General features: G+C 44.8%; 1 protein-coding gene across 1 annotated transcript in view; it reads left to right on the top strand.

Annotated features, from left to right (window-relative positions):
- USP25 (ubiquitin specific peptidase 25) overlaps positions 1-23,393 on the top strand; it is a 217,761-nt gene that overhangs the window by 77,064 nt on the left and 117,304 nt on the right. The gene's annotated exons all lie outside the window — the stretch shown is intronic.

The following is a 23,393-nucleotide window of genomic DNA, read 5'->3' as shown; positions in this document are numbered from 1 at the left end:
TTCAACAAAATGAAAACTTGCACTATATTTTTTCTAGTATGTATATTTTCAGTGTTCATGTTAGAGAAATCTGGTTTTTTAGAACAAAAACTTGCAGTAATAATAATCAGTTAATGTTGTGGTTTAAGCCAACATTATTGTAAAAATTGTCATGTCAAAACTTCCCTGAAGTACAGCGTGTTATGCTTGGTATTGTTGGAAGCTACTGCCTTTGCAGATAAAAGTATCAGTCTGACAATCACTAGGAATAGGACCCTTTTTTTTAACTGGTTGGTCCTCATTTCTGGAATTCCTGCCAAAGGGAAAGACTGACATTTTAAGAAGGCCATGAAATAAGCAGTTTATATTTCAGTCCTTTGATAGCTAAAACCCTTTTAAATACTACATTCTGCTTTATAGTACTTGTACATTCATTTCAAAATTGACCTTCTGTTTTTTATTGTATTATTTTGTATTTTAGAATTCTTTCAATGAGAAATGACAAATATACTTATTGAATTGTATAGGTAGGGCTTTTTTTGTAGCAGGAACTCCTTTGCATATTAGGCCACACACCCCTGTAAGCTCCAGGACAGGGGTGCCACTTTCTGGAAAGTCAGGGAAATGGAAATTGGTCAGAGAAAGTCAGGGAAATTGGTCTGAAGTCAGGGAAAGTCAGGGAAATTGTGATTAAAATATATTAAAGCAGTGGATTTTTGACCTGCTGCTGCAAGAGCATGATCTGTTCTTGTGGCAACTGGAATAGAAAAGTAGCAGGATACAAGTAAAACTTCATGATGTCCTTTCTCAGTTCCACCTTTTTCTCAGCTCCACCTCCAGCAACCAGACTAATGTGTTTGCTGAGCTCTCCCCCTGCATGATTTCCAAGGTCTGCCTGTAGCATTTGCAAAGCAAGACTAGTTTAAACATTTAGCGACATACAAACTTTAAACATCTAACTGTTTTCATCCCTACCTGCTAGTACTGCATTTAACTTACATATAAAGATAAACAAGTTTTTGGTTCATGCTTGTGTATGGAATGGACATTTTGTCTCCTGCTAAACCCAGCACAGAGTTGCAAATGAGTTTTGCTGCTGTTGGATTTCACAAATTAGCATGTTCTGCTCTGCACCATTCAAGGTAAATTTTGCAAATGTGACTGCTTGTTCCTGCTGGAGTTTACAGAGTACCAGCTCTCTCACCCTCTTTCCTGACTTCTTCCATGCATAAAGGTTGCAAATGAGGGTTGTTTGCATCTCTAGCTTGCAGAAACTCCACCTCCTATCTTGCTGCTGATCTGCTCATTACACTTTCTGGAACCAGAAAGTGAAAGTGAAACTTTACCAGCTTTGGAAAGTTTCTACTTGCCAGAAAAAAATCTGCTAACATCTTGGTGTCAGACAGGTGGTTCTTTGTATGGCTCTTTCTGAAACCACATTTTGAAGATGGCTTCTAAGAGAACAGTTTTTAATATGCAGTGACTGGATTTTAAACTTCATCTTGACTTTGTTCCATGGCTATCACCAGTTGCTGGAGACAAATGCAAAGCTTATTGTAAAGTATGCTACAAAACCTTTGAACTAAGTAATCGGGGAATTAGAGCTGTGGAGTCTCATGCACAAGGACCATTATATCAGAAGAACCTGAAAATTAAATCAGCAGTCCATAGCAATATATTTAGGTTCAAAGCCAAGTACAAGTTCAGAGAGTAAAACCAGAGAGGGTGAAGAGACAGCCGCTGCAAAAACTGGAAAACATGATCGGAGTGATGAAAATGGCAACGAATTACCTACCACACAAACTAGTATGGCTGCCTATGTAATCAAGGACTGTGTCAGGACAGCAGAGTGTCTGTGGGCTTTGCAACTGGTGATGAAGAAGATGTCATTTAACTCTTGTAACAACATCAGTGAGTTATTCAAGCGAATGTTTACAGATAGTGAGATAGCTGATCTTTTACTGAAGCAGCTGAAACAATGCCAAACATTTGTTATCTGTTTTGATGAAGCTTTGATTAAAGTGGTTCCAATTGGACAGATGGATTTAGTGGTTCGTTTTTGGGATGATTACTGTTATAAAGTTTCCACACAGTATCTAACCAGTTTTTCTTCAAACTGCTACTGCTGAAGACCTTTCTCAGAAATTTCAAGAAGGCATGTCTTCTTTATCCGTTGCAAAATTATTGCAAGTATCTTTGGATGGGCCAAATGTAAATCAACTTTTTCTGAGAAAACTAAAAGAAGAAATTAAAACCAACCTTGATTGTAAAGAAGAAGGAAAAGAAGTGATTGACTTTGGAACTTGTAGCCTTCATGTTGTACATGGGTCTTTTAAAACAGGATTGCAGGCAGTGAAATGGGACCTGAATTCAGTCTTGTGCAACATGTATTATCTGTTCAAAGATTCCCCCGCTAGGAGGACATCATACACTGCTATGACTGGAAGCACACTATTTCCCCTGAAGTTTTGCTCCACTAGGTGGTTGGAGAATGTTAAGTGCCTTGATAGAGCTATGACTGTTTCTGACAACATCAAGAAGTATGTGGAAGAAGCAAAACTCCCACACAGTAAACCTGCAATTTGTATAAAAGCTGCAATGCAAGATCCACTCATGAAGTGCAAAATGGCTTTAATGAAAATGATTGCTAGAGATTGTGAGCCATTTCTACAAAGGTTTCAAAACCAAAAACCATTGGCACCTTTTTTGTATGAATAACTTTATAAGCTAATCAAAAAGCTAATGAGTCATTGCATAAAATTGGAAATGCTGCAAAAAGTATCTTTTGGTTCCTAGCTGCTAACAGTTGACACTAAAATTGTCTGAGAACTTGCTTGACAGAAGCAGGGTTGATATTGGCTTTGCAGCAAAGAAGCTGTTTGAAAGAAACTAAACTGAGTGAACGTCAAAGTGGCCGAGTTTTGCCTAGGGCAGGGGTGGTCAGCAGTAGCTCTCCAGATGTTTTTTTTGCCTACAACTCCCATCAGCCCCAGCCAGCATGGTCAATGACTGGGGCTGATGGGAGTTGTAGGCAAAAAACATCTGGAGAGCTACTATTGGCCACCCCTGGCCTAGGATGTCAAAACATGGTAGTAGCTGTTGTTGAAAAGTTGATTAAGAGAAGTCCTTTGAAGTTCAAGATGGTGCGTGGCCTATCAACATTAGATCCTACTATCATTTTATACAAGCCAAATCTTAGAATCACCAGAATAGGGGCTGTTCTTGAAGCTCTACATGCAGCAAATCAGATGAATGACACAGCAGCGGAAAAACCAAAGCAACAACACACACTGCTTTAACCACAGCTGCCCACAATGAGTTCAAGGCTCAATTTCAAGCATATGTTGCAGAACAAAATGATGAAGTTGGACTGGGTATGTTTAAAGTGGTATTTTGATGTCCAACAAAAGTTTCTCAGACCTGTGGACTGTTGTAAAATGTGCCTTATCCTGTCTCTTGGTAATGCTTCTGTTGAAAGTGGATTTTCAGTTAGTAAGTCAATGTTAATTGAGAACATGCATGAAGAAACTGTTGTCTGTCAACGTCAGGTTTACGATGCTGTCTTGAACTGTGGCAGACTTGAATCTGTTGTAATTGATAGGAATCTGTTGCAGTCAGTCAGGCAAGCTCATGCACACTACACAGAGCACTTGGAGGCTAAAACCATAAGCAACAAGAAGAAATTCAGAAGAAAGAAGAAAAGAAGAAACTTTAGGGACAAATTAAACATCTTGAAAATGCTAAAAAAAGACCGAGAGAAGAAGCCAAAATGGAAGAGGAAACAATTGAGAAACTAAAAGAGTTACAAAATAAAAAGAGAAAACTGTAGAAGTGGTAGTTTTATATCTTAAATCTTCATTCTTTAAAAACAAATTACTTGTATTCTAATTTCTAACTTGATTATTACTGCAATTTCAAAACTATAAGTTTCATAATGTGGCTTCAGAGAAACCATTTTAGATAGAATGTTTGTATACTTTTTAGTGTACCTTTAAAACAATAACAAAAATGTCATGTCATTTGTTAGCATTCAGAGTTTACTTGAATTGAAGTTTGTATCTTGGTGTAATTTTGGTGCAATTGCGAAACATGTTGCTGCAGTTAATGTTGAAAGAAGCTGATATTAAATCTCTTACTTTGACAAATACTTTTGCGGTTGAAACTTGTGTAGTTGTAGAGTGGAACATTTCATTAAGCTTTGCATTAATGCAACACGACCTATTCATTTTTCAACTTGTGGTTATATTTCAGTGGTCCCCAACCTTTTTGGCACCAGGGACTGGTTTTGTGGAAGACAATTTTTCAGCGGACCAGGAGGGGGGGGCAGTGATTTTGGGCTGATACAATTGTGCACTTTATTTGGCGATTTTGGTCATAAATGGGCAGGGAAGGTATGACGGTGGGCATAGGTTACAAAGACGAGGAGGGAATCGGAGATATGGAAATGCTTGGAGTCCCTCCAACCTATGTCCCATCCCAAGGTATGCTGATTGTGGGGCTAGGGTGAACTACCCATCTCCTTCACTGGTGTTGATTATGCCAGGTCCATTAATAATAAGACCGCTGTGCTGCGGGACTTCATCGTAGAGCAGCAAGTGGACCTGGCATGTATGACGGAGACCTGGGTTCGGGAAGGTGAAACTGTCACCTTGAACCAGCTTACCCACCTGGGTTTGCCGTCCTCCACCAATCAGGGACAAGTGGGCAGGGGGGAGGAGTTGTTGTGCTCATTCGAGACTCTTTTTCTTTCAGGGCACTCCCTGGCCCAAACATCACTGACATAGAGTGCACTGGCCTGGTGTGGAAAGCTGAGGAGAGTGTGGCAATCTGGGTGGTGTACCGACCACCTAACGCACCAGTGGAGAGCCTAACTGCCCTGCTAGATGCGGTGTCCGCCGGGGCATTGGACTTTCCCAGACTTTTAGTTTTGTGGGATTTCAATGTCCATGTTGATGAAGTGGCGTCTTTGCAGGCGCAGGACCTGCTGTTGTCCATGGAGACTCTGGGACTCAGCCAATTTGTATGGGCCCCCACACACCAGGCCGGGCACATGCTGGGTCTGATCTTCGGGGCAGGGATATTGGTGGATCTGATAACAGCAAATGCTGTTCCATGGTCGGACCGCTATGCCATGAAAGTCTGACTGGGACTGCAACTCCAGCCCTGTTTAGGCGGCAAGCCGATTTATGCTCGCCCGTGGAGCCAAATGGACCCAGAGCAGTTTCAGGAAACCCTGCGGAACCAGATGCCCCCTGGTGAGTCGTTAGATGAGCTAGTGGAGGACTGGCATACCCGGCTTTCTACTGCCATCGACATTAGCTGTGAAGTCTGCTAAGAAGAATTTCTACACAACCTCCATAGAGTCTGCGAAGTCGCACCCAGCTCAGTTGTTTAGAGTGATTCAGTCTTTGACTACTTTGCCATCAAGCAATCAAAAAGATAGGGAATTGGATATTGATCCTGAGGCTTTTATGACATATTTCACAGATAAAATCTTGACTCTCCACCAGGACCTCTTAGCCACAGTTGATGCAGTACATGAACTGGAAGCCCCTTGGCCGTCACATGGTCCAATATTGGACTAATTCAGTTGACTCATATTGGAGGATGTAGACAGGGTCCTGGCTGCAGTGAAGCCTACTACCTGCCCCCTGGACCCCTGCCCATCCTGGCTTGTGAAGGCTTGCCAGGATATGTCAGGGCTTCTCTAGGTGACATTGTCAACTTGTTCCTGACAAGCGGGACATTCCCAGAGAAGTTAAAGGAGACAGAAATTCGACCACTTTCGAAAAAACCTTCCCTGGACCCTATGGTTCTAACCAACTCCTGCCCAGTTTCGAATATCATTTCTGGGAAAGGTAGTTAAGAAAGCGGTGGCGGAGCAGCTACAGGCTTTCCTGGATGAAACATCTGCCCTGGGCCAATTCCAATCCAGTTTCTGCCCGGGCCTTGGGACAGAGACGGTATTAGTCACCATCACAGATGACCTAAGAAGACATCTGGACCAAGGTGGGTCGGCGCTGCTGATTCTTCTCGACCTATCAGCAGTGTTTGACACAGTCGATTATGACCTATTGACCCACCACCTCGCCGTCACCGGAATACGGGGGAGAGCCTTACAATGGTTTTCCTCCTTTTTCCAGGGGCGGGGACAAAGGGTGCGGCTGGGTGAGCAGACCTCCGTGCGGCACCCACTTATATGTGGAGTGCCACAGGGAGCTAATCTCTCGCCCATATAATTTAACATCTATATGCGCCCCCTTGCCCAGATTGCCCGAGGTTTCGGACTGGGTTGTCACCAATATGCTGATGACACCTAGCTCTATCTGTTGATGGATGGCAGACCATCTTATTTCCCTGAACACCTGTCCGAGGCATTAGGAGCCGTAGCGGGATGGCTGCAGCAGAGCTGACTGAAGTTAAATCCAGCAAAGACGGAGGTCCTGTGCCTAAGTCAAGGGGGGGGGTTGTGTACCCCGCTCCCACCCTTGAATAGGACGGTTTTAGTGCCAACTCAACAAGTGAAGAGCTTGGGAGTGATCCTGGATGCCTCACTTTCCATGGAGGCCCAGGTCGTAGCAGCTGCCAAGTCTGCCTTCCACCATCTATGGCAGATCAGGCAACTAGCACCATACCTCTCCTCTCAAGACTTGGCCACAGTGACCCAAACAATGGTCACTTCCAGATTAGATTACTGTAACTCTATGTGGGCTTGCCCTTGAAGCTGATTTGGAAACTGCAGCGGGTGCAGAACGTGGCAGCTAACTTTGTGCTTTGTGGCCGGTGCTTTGTGGCCTGCACTGGCTGCTTATAGAGTACTGGATCCGCTTCAAGGTGTTAGTTCTGACTTTCCAAGCCTTACGCCGCCTGGGACCAGCATTCTTGTGAGACCATCTCTTCCCATATATGCCCCGGAGGTCACTTCGTTCGGCCTCCCAGGATAGGCTGACCATCCCCTTGAACTGTCTACCAAGGCCAGGTTCTTTTCGGTCCTGGCCCCAACCTGGTGGAATCAGCTCCCTATAGAGATCCGGGACCTACTTGGCTTATTAACCTTTCATAGGGCCTGTAAAACGGAGCTGTTCCACCAGTTTTTCGGGTGAGGCAGCAGGCATCTGCCCATTAGATCAGTTGGCCTCCCCTCCTGTATATACTGTATATCTTACCACGCTGACTCGCTGCACTATCCAGCTGCACCATCTCATCAAAACTGTTCTGCCGAGCTATTTGTTTATGAAATAATTGTAATTGCTTTTATTAATATATAGTTTTAATGTGTTTTTATTATGTTGTGCTCCGCCCTGAGCCCCCACAGGGGAATGGGCAGAATATAAATAAACTATTATTATTATTATTATTATTATTATTATTATTATTATTATTATTATTATTATTATTATTATTATTATTATTAATGATAATAATAATAATAAATTTTGGTGTGGTAGTTAAGTGTGCAGACTCTTACCTGGAAGAACCAGGTTTGATTCCCCACTCCTCCACTTGCAGCTGCTGGAATAGCCTTGGGTTAGCCATAGCTCTTGCAGAGTTGTCCTTGAAAGGGCAGCTTCTGGGAGAGCACTCTCAGCCCCACCCACCTCACAGGGTGTCTGTTGTGGGGGAGGTGGATAAAGGAGATTGTGAGCGACTCTGAGATTCGGAGAGGAGAGCAGGATATAAATCCAATATTGTCGTCTTATTATTATTATTACTACTACATTGTAATATATAAGGGGTGGCCAACGGTAGCTCTCCAGATGTTTTTTGCCTACAACTCCCATCAGCCCCAGCCATTGACCATGCTGGCTGGGGATGATGGGAGTTGTAGGCAAAAAACATATGGAGAACTACCGTTGGCCACCCCTGTAATATATAATGAAATAATTATACAACTCACGGCTCAGTTGCTAACAGGCCTCGGACCAGTACTGATCCTCGGACCAGTACTGATCCCTGTTATATTTGAATGGTGGTCAGGGAAATTGACAAATGTTGGTCAGGGAAATGAAAAATTAAATTTTAGTGGCAACCCTGCAGGAGGATTGGCTACATCAGGAGTGTGTGGCCTAATATGCAAAGGAGATCCTGCTACAAAAAAAGCCCTGTGTATAGCTATTTACCAGAGTTGCAAAATATAATACACCGGGGTGGCCAACGGTAGCTGTCCAGATGTTTTTTGCCTACAACTCCCATCAGCCCCAGCCAGCATGGCCAATGGCTGGGGCTGATGGGAGTTGTAGGCAAAAAATATCTGGAGAGCTACCATTGGCCACCCCTGCAATACATAATTTATTCTTAACAATCTTCTAAGAAACTTCATTCCTTTTTTTGTTTTATCTGCTAGAGTGTCCATTCCTGATAAGTCCAATATTTGCAGTTATTGCCCCGTTAGAGAAGAATAAGCGGATTCTAGATACTTTTTGTAGCAACTGGAATATTCAAAGTTAGAATTCTTATTTCCCAACTCTGTAATCTACCTTAAATTTAAGGATAAATGTAGGCAATTTTTTTGGATCCAATTGGATCTCTTTTATTTCTGTGATAATCTCACAGTTAGAACCAACAAAACTGTGCCTTTCTACACTCCTGCCACATAGGTTCACAATCCTTATTTCAGTTTTAATACTTTCAGCATCTATAAATATCTGTTTTACGGATGTTATTCAACTGTTTTGATGTTACATGACACCAATAAAAGATCTTATACTGTGGTTCTCATAAGGATAAAAACAGATTCATTGATAGATGTATAAAAAATTCTGTTTACTTTATTGAAACTATCTTAACCTGTAGCTCTAAACTAGGGTTGCCAAGTCCAATTAAAGAAAAATCTGGGGACTTTGGGGGTGGAGCCAGGAGACATTGGGGGTGGAGCCAGGAACAAGGGTGTGACAAGCATAATTGAACACCGAGGGAGTTCTGGCCATCACATTTAAAGGGACAGCACACCTTTTTAAATTCCTTTTTTCCATAGGAAATAATTAAGGATAGGGGCACCATCCTTTGGGGCTCATAGAATTGGACCCTCTGGTCCAATCGTTTTGAAACTTGGGGGGTATTTGGGGGAGAGGCACTAGATGCTATACGAAAAATTTGGTGCCTCTACCTCAAAAAATACCCCCCCCAGAGCCCCCAATACCCACGTATCAATTTCCTATTATTCCCTATGGGAATCGTTCTCCATAGGGAATAATAGACATTTCTCTCCCCCCCACGCTTTCTAAAGGGGGGGGAGGGCCTCCAAAGCAGGGAATCCCCTGCCCCCTCCCTCTCTCACACACGCAAATACTTACTAGATCTTTTTCCTGCAGAACTTTCCTTGCTGTGAAAACGAAAGCAAAAGAAAGGGAGGGGCTGTTCTCCATGGAAACTTACTGACCCTTTCCAATGAAGCCCTTCCTGTTTCCTGCGCAGCCTTAAAGGCACACATTTTACAAACGGATCAGGAGCTCTACAACTATATGATGCCTGCACGCATGTTCTCCCCCCCCCCGCTTCCGGATTTTTGGAGAGCGGGGGAGGAGGCTGCAAATTCGGGGGTCTCCTGCTAGGGCGGGGTGGGTGGGAAGCCTACTCTAAACTATAACCCTTAGATTATTTAGGCCCTGCTGATAGGCCTTCAGATTTTCAAATATGAGTTTAGCAATGATTGCCTCAAAGTTCCTTATCTCATACCCAGTGAAGATCTTGAATCAACTTTTTTTTCAAGGTCTGCTTTTCCATAGATTTCTGTTCTAATGTATGCCCTAGAACTGAAGCTTAGGACTGTATTAGTACTGTAATATGTTATTAACATAATGCAAGTTATCGTAAAATTCAAAACAGACACTGGTCCAGACATTTAAACATTTTTTGGTATTACAGTTTTGTATTAAATGTACAGAATTGTGTCCAATATTTTTTAAAATGAATATATGTATCTGACAGCCAAAATAGATTATGTTTCAAACACCCATCACAGTTCACTCCTCATGGATAATTTTGGACATTGCCTATTGCAGCATTCATTTAACCACAGCCTTGTAGCTCCTTAGGTTGCAGCAACTGTATGACAGTATTTCATACTTTTCCTAGAGCTCTTTTGAAATCTGACTTTTTATAGAAGTCAGAAAAATATAATGTTGGCTTTACTAATCAGTGGATAGTATTAAAATAAAATATGTGAAATAGTATTAAAATAAAACAAAAACAATCTTATCCTGCTACTGTTACAAGTTTCCTTTTGGAGACCTGCACTAACATGAGACAAGTTTTTGGGTGTTCTCTGTTTACCAAGGGCTTCCTTTGCTGGTCACCATTTCCAACTTCAGTCAGCATTTCTTTATATTTGTTCTGTCAGAGGGTGATCATCTTCCAGAAAGCTGCTTTCAACATGTGGTAACAAATATCGAGCCTTTTCTGAATGCTTAGTTCCATGTTTTTCTAGGAATGTGTCACAGCGAGGCAGAGATCAGAACTTGGAATTACATTCAAGTTACATTTACTTATTTCAACAATGCTGAATATTAAAACGCAATGCTGACAAGAATTTAAAATGGATGTTTTCCATAATTTTTATTAAAAGTTGCTTCTAAAACTTCATGAGATATGAAAGTACCTCATGCTATTTGTTTAGTGATTTACTATATCCAGTTCCAAAAACCTTTATTGGCATAACGATTTACTATATCTAGTTTTGACTTTTTTTCTTATGTGGTTGCACAACAACAGTAACTCATCTTGTGTTGACAGCACAAACTTTCTTCAGCAGTGAGGCTAAAAAGAATCTGGCTTGAATCCCATTTTGCTAGTACAAGTTCTTTCATTGCTCATAAACAGGGGAAGATTCCCACCATGCTTTTTCATCTTGCTTTGTTGTATATCATGGGTTTTTTTCCTCTTCATTGTTGCCATAGTTACAGTAAAAATTCTTTTTTTTTAATTAAGACTTTAGCTTTTAAATCATTCCAGCATCATGGAGTTAATCACCAAATTATGGTTTTGCAATTGAGAAATTGAGTTTGTGCACTTACCCTTTTCATTTTCCTTTCTCCCCTATTGCACTTATGCACTGATTTGCTCTTCTTTCCATAGTATGAGGGAACAGAATTTGCTATGATATCCAAACTGTGGTTATCTATAAACATAATCTGCCTTTATACCAGGAATTGAAACCAAATAGCTTTAGCTTCAGTTTCTATCTTGGTGGTTTTTTAAGAAAGGGATTTAGTACACTTATGCACAACAGGAAGCACTGGAACCAACTTACCAAGGTTTGCAGCCTGGGTCTGGGAAAGAGTTCTTCCAGCTGCCAGCAAGCATGTGGCTGTTACTGCTGTGCTGGGTGTCAGGGCCTGGTGCCGATTCCTGGTCAGTCATTTGCATTATCAGTGGCTAGCCCTGGGGCAGCTTGAGTCATGATCTGAGCACCACGTTGGGCTCTACCTGCAGCTATTTAAACAGCTGTCACCATGTGTTTCATCCTGTTGTGTTTTTTTTCTCTATGCCAGGAGTGGCCAACGGTAGCTCTCCAGATGTTTTTTGCCTACAACTCCCATCAGCCCCAGCCGTTGGCCACCCCTGCTCTATGCAAAGCATCTGTGTGGAGTACAACCTTCAGAAATCTCCACGTGGCAGATAGAGTGAAGCAATTTCAGAAGGCATTGGGGCTTAGAAGCTCTAGTGTGCTAAAGGCATGTGGCCTTCATAGCACTTCCTTGGGTTTGCTATGGAGTATCCTGCAGCAATGGCTGGCTTGTGAAATAGCTTGCAACCCAGTGTCACAGAGCTGGGTGGTATTCATTGAGTGATTGGTTGTTGCTGCCTGGGAGTCATAACTCACTGAAAATGTTGACTCAATGTGCAGGTGCAATAAAAGCTATGCTGGAGATTATTGGGAAGTGAATTGAAAACAAACCTGTATAAATTTATAGTGTGGCCTTGTTTGGAATACTGTGTACAGTTCTGGTCACTGTACCTTAAAAAAGATAATATAGCTTTGGGAAAGGTCCAAAAATGGCAACCGAAATGAGTAAGGCAGGGGTGTCTAACTCATTTGTTATGAGGGCCAGATCTGACATAAATGGGACTTTGTTAGACTGGGTCATGTGTGTCATAAAATGTAATGCCAGGTAGTAGAGATATAAACTTTATAAAGGACACACGCTAAAACAATTAACTATACATTTTTTTTACTTAAAATGCAAACATGCTTAAAACAGTAACACTCTTATATTATTTTGTTTATTTAACAGTCTGATATCTGACATCTGCCAAACCTACCCCCTCACCCTTAAAATATGCTCCCTAAAATGGAAAGGTAGGGAAATAGTGGGATTTGGTAATTCAGTTTTTTAAAAAAAAAATCAAGAAAAAGCACAAGGATCACAGCAGAAGCTAAAAATATAAACAACCATGTGATGCCCCCCTTTGGCTGTGGATTCCCAGGTTAGAGTACTTACTCAGGCACCTGTTCTCAGATCCAGCAGATACAAGCTGGCCTGAAACATCAACCATGTATTTGTAAGGAGACGATTGTAGCTAACATACAAAACTGGCAACTGAACATGAGCTCCACCCAAACTAAAGGACCAAACTAAATCACACATATATCAGGGGAAGCAGACTGTTCCATTATATATATAATAAGTATACTACAATCCAGGGGCTCAGGTTTTTACAGGGTGGTTTGAGATGGGTGAGGCTTGAAGGCCCACTGGAGATAATGGGAGGCAAGAATGGCAATTGCCTTGCATGGGCTCCACTGAAATATATTACAGCACAAAAAAAAGTTGCAAAGAAAATGTGGAATGGATTTTCCATTAAGGTCGCTGGGCCCAGATAGACTACTCTGGGAATGGAAAATCCATTCCTCATTTTCTTTGCAACTTTTTTTTGTGCTGAGATATAGTTCAGTGGAGCCCAGAGGAGCTTCTGGATGGAGGAGAAGCCTGTGAAGACAAGGGAAGCCCTGCCCTCTTTTCCTTCACTGAGCAGTAGCTCCAGCTTGAGCTCTGAAGGGTGATGACAGGCAGGGAAGGGGCAGGAGTTGAGAAGAGAGCCATGGGCCCATTAAAGCCCTGGGCAGGCTGGTTCTGGACTATGAGCCATAGGTTTGGCACCCTGGATTAAGGGGATGGAACACTTTCCCTATGAAGAAAGGTTAAAGAGGTTCTTGCTTTGGCAGCAGATATATTAAAGAGATTAGGGCTCTTTAGCTTGGAGAAATGACAGCTGAAAAGTGATAAAGGTTTACAAAATTATGCATGGGATAGAGAAAGTAGAGGAAGAAGTCCTTTTCTCCCTATCTTACAGTACAAGAATTTGTGGGCACTCAGTAAAATGGATTAGTAGATTCAGAACAGATAAAACAAAGTACTTCACCCAAATAGTAATTAACTCTTGGAATTCACTGCCTCAGAAAAGTATAACAGTTACAAGAGGGATTGAAGAAACATATAGAGCAGAGGTAGAAATCCTTCTTGTTAGTTGTGATTCGAATGTTCAGAATATAAAGACTTTATAAAAAAAATTATTTTGGGGGGAAGTGAGGAAGGCGGACAGTCTTTGCTAATTTTTCTTCAGTTTTTCCCCTTCCCGCCTTTTTCCCCCCTCCCTCCCCCCCCCCCGTTTTTAATTTCCCCCGCATGGAAAAGCGGTGGGGATTTTTCAAGAGGTGTACGGATTGCGGGAGCAAAATCTCCCCCCCGGACGGGCACGCTCTTTGCCTACTCTGTTTGGGAGAGACTCACATTCCGGACGCGTGCACACACTGCGCAAAGTTTTTGCGCCAGACTAAAAAGAACCGTGCGGGCCGCCTAGCAGCAGCGCTAATGGAAAGGGCGCTAACTCCCAAAAAGACGTCAATGGCAATGCACAAGCCGTCGACATCGGAGTCGGTCGATACCGACAGAACCCTTACCGATGCCGATCGCCCCACCAAAGGAACGGGCTCGGCATCTAAGTCAGACTCCTCTACTCCTGCAAAAAGGCCAAGGGAGGAGAAGGGAGCGCAGTTGGAAGCGAAAAGGAAGAAGTCAGACAAGCCCAAGCATAGGGCTACTGCATCTTCGCTTCCGACTTCACCATCGGAATCGGCGACGAAGGTACCACCGCTGAAGCTCTTCGCTTCTCCACGCCGCCGGCCAAGCCCTCCGATGTTAGCCTCAATGTCCACACAGATCGCTATCTCATCAGACTCCGATCGTGATCTGGAACTGACTCAACGCTCGGGGGCGGAAGATAGTCCACCTGAAATCCACACGGTGGAAGACACCCCTCGATCCCGTACCCCCCTTCGAGATCGATCAGTCAGCCCTCGTCATCAGCGATCCCGCAGCCCTCATAGAGGACACTCTCCTACACCTCGGCACCGATCCGGAAGCCTCAGGCGCGATTACTCCGGCAGCCCGCAAAGAGGTTGTTCCAAGAGCCCTCGACGTTGACGCCGATCGCGGGAATTGGAGGAGGAGAGGCCCATTCACAGAGACCGCTCCCCTTCTCGGAGACCACTACCACCTCCACCGATGTCCTGGGACCAGCGTCAGTGGCAATACCTGTACGGTTCATGCCCGATGCCTTCGGTGTTTCCATGGTTTCCCCCGAGACAATTAGATTGGGATCAGCACTCAGAAGCCTCCTGCAGGTCCCGTACATCATACCGACCCCCGAAGCATACCCCGTCGGCATCGATATCGAAGCCGCCTGTCACTGGATCTCCGCAAAGGCAGAAGATCTCTCCACGCTCCCGGGGCACGGAACAGGTGACAACACCAGAGTCACTGAAGGCTCCAAAAACTCCTAAACATTCATCGGAGCGCACAGAATCGAGGGAAGGCTCCCCCAGATCAGAGGAAGGGTCGCTCCAGGAAGAACAAGGAATCTCTTCATCAGACGAACCATCACCATCACATAAGGTGGGGGAAGACCAGCCCATATCCCCAGCTGAGGACCTTAAGTCTTACGGGGACCTTGTAAAAAGGATGGCTCAGACCTTGTCATTGCCAACTGTGCAGCCCCAACCTGTAGTGACGGACAACGTCTTCGATATTGTGCAAATGGATACCTCGACGGCTATCGTTTTACCTCTAACCACAGTCATGCTGCATACAGCAAAATCATCTTGGGACAAGCCGGCTTCAACACCTATAACCTCACGCAGACTGGACCACATGTACCGTGTCCAGGAATCTACAGCAGAATTTTTATTTAACCACACCAAGCCAAATTCAATTGTGGTGGCCTCATCATCAAAGGCACGTAAAACGCATGCTTCTCCCCCAGACAAAGAAGGGAAGAAGCTAGACAACTTGGGCAGGCGCTTCTATACAGCGGGCTCGCTCGGAGTCAAAGTCGCAAACTACGCTGCATGCATGGGGCGATATTAATATGCCCTATGGGACCAACTGTCGAATATCTTGCCGGACCTCCCCGAACAAGCTAAGAATTCCATAAAAAAGATTCAGAGGGAAGGCATGGCGTTGGCTAAGCAACAGCTCAACTCCGCAAAACACTTGGGTGACATTGGTGCAAAAACACTCACCTCGGCCATTACCTTGAGATGCCATTCCTGGTTAAGATCAATGGCTCTACAACCGGACACGCAGTCATATGTCGAAGATCTCCCCTTTGACGGAAACAGCTTATTCGGCTCTAACACGGACTCCGTGTTACAGGAGATGGATAAGAGCATTAGAACGTCTCGAAATCTGGGGGTGCCGATCTCATCTAGACCTCAAAGCAAACGACCCTGGAACAAGCCATGGAGCAAGAAGCCGTTCACCAAGCAATCTACTGAACAACAATGGAGACCAAAGAGTTCCACATCCTTCTCCAAGCCTCCATACAACCCCAAGTTTAAATACTCGCCCGCCTCGTCCCAGTCATCTAGACAGAAGGGGAACAGACAGCCTAAGCAGGGGCTTTGACTGTCCTTTCTCCTGCTCCCCTTCCCCCCCCTTGGACCATACCAGACTTTTTCCTTACTTCCAGGCATGGTCCAGGATCACTACAGACAGATGGGTCTTGTCGATAATCCGGCTGGGTTACCAAATAGAGTTCCAAGAAAATCCTACGGTTCCCACTGTCATTCATACTACAGCATCCCCTACACTACGAGAGGAGGTACAATCACTTCTTCAGAAGGATGCAATAGAACCAGTTCCAACTCAGCAGGAGGGACAAGGGTTCTATTCCCGATACTTTACCATTCCCAAGAGAGATGGAGGTCTCCGACCCATCATGGACCTACGGGGACTAAATTTTTTCATTCCACACCAGAAGTTCAGAATGATCTCCCTGCCATACATCTTGCCTCTCCTCAATCAAGGAGATTGGATGGCCACCCTAGACCTGCAGGATGCCTATTTCCATATAACCATACACCCGGCACACAGGAAGTTCCTCAGGTTCTCTATAGGGAAGACTCACTACCAGTACAAAGCTCTGCCCTTCGGCCTCTCCACAGCACCGAGGGTCTTTACAATGGTAGTGATAGCAGCTCATCTAAGGCTACAGGGAATTACTGTATTTCCCTATATAGACGACTGGCTCTTGGTAGCAGGGTCCAAACCTCTCCTTCTGCAACAAATAGACACCACTCTAGCTCTCTTACGAGAATTGGGACTACAGGTCAACATAAAGAAATCCTTTCTCCAACCCTCGCAAAGGGTACAATTCATAGGAGCCATCCTGGACTCGCGAGCATGCAGAGCATTCATACCAGTGCAGAGGGCAGAGGACATTGTGTCCCTGATACAGGTGTTCCTGCACAACTCAACGGTCACTGCGCTTCAAGTCCAACGCCTCTTGGGCTTAATGGCAGCAACCACAGCGGTCCTACGGTTTGCCAGGTTTCACATGCGAATACTGCAACTGTGGTTCCTCAAGACTTTCAAATGCCAGACGGACCTCCCGTCGCGCAGGCTGATTGTCCCACGAGCAGTTCTGTCCACCCTATATTGGTGGCAAGAGAGGGAGAACCTCCTGCAAGGAGCTCCATTCCACAGACAAACCCCGACTTTGTCCATAACATCCAATGCATCTCTATGGGGTTGGGGAGCGCATGTAAACGGCCTATGTGTGTGGGGCAGATGGCCTCAAGACCTTCTACGCTACCACATAAACTTTCTGGAGTTATTGGCGATCCATCGCGCCATTCTCTCTTTCTGTCCTTTGATCGCAGAAAGGACAGTAGCGATCTTGACAGACAACACGACTGCTCTAGCATACATAAACAGACAGGGAGGCACAGTGTCGAGGAAGTTGTGTCTCTTAGCACTGAGAATTTGGGAAATCTGCAGGGAAACAGACACGACCCTAATAGCCACTCACCTTCCAGGCACTCTAAATGCCTGTGCAGACTATCTCAGTCGAGGAGGGGCCACGCTCCATGAGTGGGAGCTCAACTGGGAGTTTCTTCAACCTGTGTTCCAAAAATGGGGCATGCCGGAGGTGGATGTCTTTGCTACGCGCAGCACCTCGAAATGCAAGGAATTCTGCTGCGGGGGAGGTGTGGATCCCCTGTCATTGGGGGACGGGCTGCTAGTCACGTGGTCACACAGACATGTATATCTCTTCCCACCAATCCCACTAATCACCAGGGTGGTTCACAAGATTTACAACGAACATCCCAGAGGGATCCTCATTACCCCATGGTGCCCCAGACAACAATGGTTCTCCCCAGTCCTGAGACTGTCTCAGGGAACCTTCCATCAGTTCCCAATGGTGCCGGACCTCCTACTGTCCCACCAAGGACAGGTGATTCACCACGATGTACCACACTTGAAGTTAACAGCTTGGAAACTGGGGTGAGGACGCTGTCAGACAGGGCACTACATGTCATCCTCAATAGTAGGAAACCATCCACTAGGAAGTCTTATGAGTACAAGTGGGCAAGATTCGTCCAATTTGTCTCGGGGGCCTCAAGGGAGCCTAGAACAGCAGGTCTCCCACTAATTCTGGACTTTCTGCTCTCACTATTAGACAAGGGTCTAGCGGTGTCGTCAGTACGGGTGTACTTAGCAGCCATATCAGCCAATCATGTACAGTTAGATGGCTATTCGGTCTTCACACACCCCGACACTAAACGATTCCTACGAGGTCTTATGAGGCTTTATCTGTCAGTACGGAACCCGGCCCCTACGTGGGACCTGCCGGGGGTTTTGCAGGCTCTAGCAGGAAAACCTTTCGAGCCCATGGCAACTTGTTCCCTTCAATTGTTGTCCTGGAAGACAGCCTTCTTAGTCGCTATCACCTCTGCTTGCAGGGTGGGTGAGCTGGCAGCGTTACACTGTGACAACCTATATTTGAGATTCAGCACTGAAGGAGTTTGGCTACGTCCTGACGTGACTTTCCTCCCAAAAGTAATCTCCTCATTCCATTTGAACTCAGAAATATGCCTGCCCGTATACTTCCCCAATCCAGGTACAGAACTGGAACGGAAGCTTCATGCCCTGGATGTGAAAAGAGCACTTTCGTTCTACTTACATAGGGTAGGACCGGGTCGCAAGGACCCAAGACTCTTTGTCTCATATGCTCCAGCGTCACAGGGTGTTAGAGTTTCATCACAACGAATCTCTAAATGGATTACAGAGACTATAAGACTATGCTATTTATTAAATAAGAGACCCCTTCCGGGACATATTAGAGCCCATTCAACCAGAGCCATGGCCACTTCGGCGGCCTTCATGAAGGGGGTACCGTTGAGAGACATTTGTGAAGCTGCCATGTGGTCCTCCTCGCATACGTTTGTGAAACACTATGCATTGGACCTGAGTTGGCGTAGGCGTTCGTCAGTGGGCGGTGCGGTTCTCCAGGAGTCTTCTCGCTGATGGACCGTTGCACCCTCCTCCAGGTAGGACGTTGGCTTGCTAGTCTCCCATCAGTGTGATGCACAGAGACCACGAAGAAGATAAACAGGTTTCCTACCTGTAACTGATGATCTTCGAGTGGTCATCTGTGCAGTCACACTACCCGCCTCCTTCCCCTCCGCTGCCGGTCCATCTTGTAAGGCCTTACGCAGCGGTCAGAAGGAACTGGCGGGATGTCCGCTCCAGTCCCTGTGGGCATGCGCAGTGGGGCTTCTGCGCATGCGCACTGGGCCTGTGATGCGGAAATCTACAGCTTTCAAGAGTACCGATCGAGATCGGCGCGGGCGCCTATATCCCGTCAGTGTGACTGCACAGATGACCACTCGAAGATCATCAGTTACAGGTAGGAAACCTGTTTTTATCCACTACAACATTGCTAGTTTGGCTGTTACTGCTGTGTGACCAAGCTTGAATTAGGCATCAATGGTGGTTTTATCACCATTCATATGCTACAATATGTAGCTTGTCATTTATAGAGAAAATAAATTTACATTTGTTGTTCATTAGCAAAAAAGAGAGAAGGAGAAATAAAACAAAAGTAGCGGCTGTATAAGGAGTTGTTCTGTAACAGTCAACTGATTTTGAATAAGCTAATTATAATACAGTTTACTGGTCTCATCCTAATTTAGGGTGTATCCTTCATATCATGCCTCCTAAGCATGTTGTGAACAAGGGCAAAGTTTCAGCACAAGGATAGGTTCACCAGGCATCATAAGTCCTGAAAGGCAACAATAGAGCATGACACATCGTGCAGTGACACTGAGTCTGGAATGGAGGTTCTGGGCTTTGGCACCTGATGCACAACAGTACACAGACTGATTTCCAGAGGAACTGTGGAACCTTGGGAACAAATGATAATACAGCGAGTATTTGGATCTCTCTTCCCCTCCACCTACTGGTCCTACGACTGCGTGGTCTCTTTCTTTTTGTCTTTGTGGGTATTAACATGACCTTCTTGGTCACTGAGGCACATGTTCTCAATTGCATTGCACATCTTAGAGAGTGTAGCCTCGCACCCAGAAACATGACTTAGTGGGAATATCTTTTTACTTTGTTGATTTCTGTAATTCTTTTCTCCTCCACCGTGCAATTAAAGGTTGGAGAAGAGCTTCTCCTTTGGTGCTTTTCTCACATAATTCCATTACTTTCTTTGCAGGTGTAGGATGGTATCATTCGGCTGCTGCAGCAACTTTATTGTTCCTCCTTTGATGCTGGGAGGACTTCTAATGTCCTGACCCCACTGGTGGATCTCATGATGGCACCTGATTTTTTGGCCACTGTGACTGCATTGGACTGGATGGGCCATTGGCCTGATCCAGCATGTCTTCTCTTCTGTTCTTAAGCCACCCTGTTGAAGGCAACCTTAATGCTGGCCTTTTATGGGGCTTTTTGTAGCAGTGAACTTTTAGAACCTTTGTGACATGTTTACCCTGGAAGGGCCCTAGTTCTTCAGGTCATCTTGTTTTACAGCTATGCACATTTTACAGCATTTACAGCATTTTGCTACAGTAGTCCAAAACAGATAACCATGGCAAGGGTTTCTGAATTTTGTGGTCTGCTTCCACTGCTCTGCCATGTCTGGTTTGGTCCACAGCTGACTACTTGGCCTTGAGATCAGATTCCCCTGGCCCCTTTCTCATTCATTCTGACAGCTGCTGCCTTTAATGATTCCAGTTCTCTAGCATCATGCACAAGTGCCTTTTTGCCCTGGGTCTTTCTTCTCTATGGCATCCAGTCATTTCACATAGGCATAGCGACAGTGGCTTCAGAAGTTGGGCTTCTGCCTGTGAAGAGCAGGGCCATTGGTTGCTGGTGCTACACAGCATATCAGAACTATAGAAGTCCTCAACCCAACTGAGTTCTGCCTAATTTTATTTTAGTCCATGTAGGCCTGCTAAGATTAGTTTGAATTAAAGGGCACAGTGTTGTCTTTTGGGAAGGAAAATACTACTTCAGGTTGAGGAGATTGACCGGGGCTCAACAATTGATTGCAAAATCTCCTGGGCCTTCTGTTAGACACCATATCCATCAAAGTTTTCTACCATGCCAACCTCCCCCGCCCCCCCACACACAGGCAGGCTGGGTAGGATGGATTAATCAGGCAACAAGTGGGTTGTCCGATGCTGGATCCATCCTCATGCTTCACCAGTGCTTGTTGGTTTGTTCCTAATAAAAGCTATGGCTTTTTTCTTCCCCAAAATGCCTTTCCTTTTCTTGCACAGGTTCTCTCTTCAATAGGCCATGGGCCTGCAACTCCCAGTACATCTGAGGAAAATAGATAAATACATTAACAACTATAAGATTTAAGTGTGTTATTACTAGTGCGTTTTTAGATGTGTATATGCTCTAGAAGGCAGTTTTTGCAAGCAGTCCTATCATCACTTTACGTATTTTTGACAGACAACTAACTACAGATGTGTTATACCAGTTTGGGAACCTTGATTGACAGGGAATAATAATAAAAAGGATTCTATTGTTCACCTGAGGGAGTGGCAGTTAAGGAAAAAAGACAAAAGCAAAAAACCCCCTTTTCTTGGGTTTGGGTATATTGGACATGAAAAACATCGGTATTTCCTGATATTCCCAAATCCCTATAACGGTATGGTACTTGGATTTCAGTTTTTGGGGAATCTCAATTTTTTTCAGATCTATTATACTGTATGGGGACCATTAAAGTCTATGTGGAATCAATCTATTCAGGGGTATCCAGGGATCTGGAGGAATTTTTTTTTTTAGGTAGAGGCACCATATTTTAGCATAGCTGCTGATGCCTCTCCTCGGAAGAACCTCCAGGTCTGAAAAAAGATTGGATAAGGGGGTTCAATTCTATGGGCCCCCATTAGGGGTGCCCCCATCCTCCATTATTTCCAATGTGGGGGAAAAAATAGCAAGGCAGTAAGAAGCCCAGCAGAATGTCCTGGAGAATCTCTTCAGTAGAAAGTGAAGATGGAGGGCATTTTTGCAAACACAGTGCCAAAGTGGCAGTGCCCAGCAGAGCCAGTGCCATTGTGGCAATGCAAAAACCCAGCAGGACTTTGATCAAATCTGAGAATATCTGAAGTAGAAACTGAAAGGGGGCATTTTTGCAAGCCTAGGAGAACCAGTGCAAATGTATTCGTGCCTAGTGGATTCCAGTGCCAGTGTGGCAGTGCAAAAGCCCAACATGTCGGATGTCAAACCAGAGAATCACAGTAGTTCTCTCTCTCCCCCCCCCCTCGAAACAAGGGCAATAGAAGTCCATTGAAACACTCAGGAATTCCAGGTGTGCATGCATTTTTGTAAGTCCACTTGGACTAAGGCAAATACACAGAAGCCCAGTAGCATTTTTCTTCCCAGGGCAAGTACAAACCCAGAGAAACCTTACACACCATTTCCACAGGGAAGTTTCAGAAAGTGAGAGGGAGGGGGTTGTGTCCACCCTGATCTTCTCTCAGCACTGCAGAGTGCACTGCACACCTTCACTGCCTCAGTGGAGGAGTTTTGGATGTTACTGCTGCACTTCATCATGGACTCTCTCTTTCCCACCTCCCACCCCTGCAAAGAAGAATGTTTCATTGTAATAGACAATTAGTTACAGTATTTGTGGTTCTCCTGTGGGATCTGTTGGTTTCTGTTTAACACACAGTTAGGTCTCTCTTCTACTCTATTGTTTTCTTCTCCATCAAGATGAAGAACTTTTTTTTTGGCTACTGTTTTAATTTCAGCATGCAGTTTTGGTTTGGGGTGGCTGGTGAATCAGTGAGTGAGCTAAGCACCATCTTAAACATCCCCTGTGCTGCACTGCTACGATGGTTCCATAGAAGCATCTTGGTGCAGGTGGACTGAAAATGGGTTCAAATCTAGCCCTCCTGTCTTGGACTCTGGACTCTGTCCCTTCCCTCTTTTAAAAACTCCCTTTCTGTCTGCATTTGAGACCCTGAATTTTCTCTCCATGGGGCAACAAAAATGCATAAAAATAGAAATGCTATTTAAAACCTATGCCAAGGATGATCTAAGGCTAAGCTTTGCTCCCTTCCAAGATTTAAAAGTTTATCTCCCTCTCCAATGCCTTACTTCTGAGTAAGCCTTTTGGGGATGCAAGGCTTTTCCCGGCTGCTGCAAATCTTTCCCAATTCAGAAACAATCCCTCCCACCCCAGGAAAAGAGCCTCCCCCCCCCCCCCCCCCCGCTCCTTGTGAGAGCCAGTTTGATGGTTAAGGGTACAGGCTGTTATCTGGGAGAACTGAGTTTGATTTTCCACTCCTCCACATGCAACTGCTGGAGTGACCTTGGGTCAGTCATAACTCTCTTAGAGCTGTTCTGTTAAAGAGCAGTTTCTGTCAGAGCTCTTTCAGCCCCACCTACCTCACAGGGTGTCTGTTGTGTGGAGGGGAAGGGTAATGAGATTGTAAGACTGAGACTCCTTTGGTAATGAAGGGTAGGGTATAAATTAATCTCTCCTTCTCTGCCCTCCCCCATCCCCTCCCCGTGCTCAGCCTCTCTAGCAAACACCTCTGTGGGTTTAACTATTTCAATGCTGCAGACCAATGAAAAATGTTTCTGGTCTTCTCCATGAGAAACTTCTGC

The sequence above is a fragment of the Heteronotia binoei genome, chromosome 3, assembly GCF_032191835.1.
Source record: "Heteronotia binoei isolate CCM8104 ecotype False Entrance Well chromosome 3, APGP_CSIRO_Hbin_v1, whole genome shotgun sequence".
Taxonomy (NCBI): Eukaryota; Metazoa; Chordata; class Lepidosauria; order Squamata; family Gekkonidae; genus Heteronotia; species Heteronotia binoei.
The sequence above is the reverse complement of the archived record's forward strand: the minus strand, read 5'-3'. Positions and strand labels throughout refer to the sequence as shown.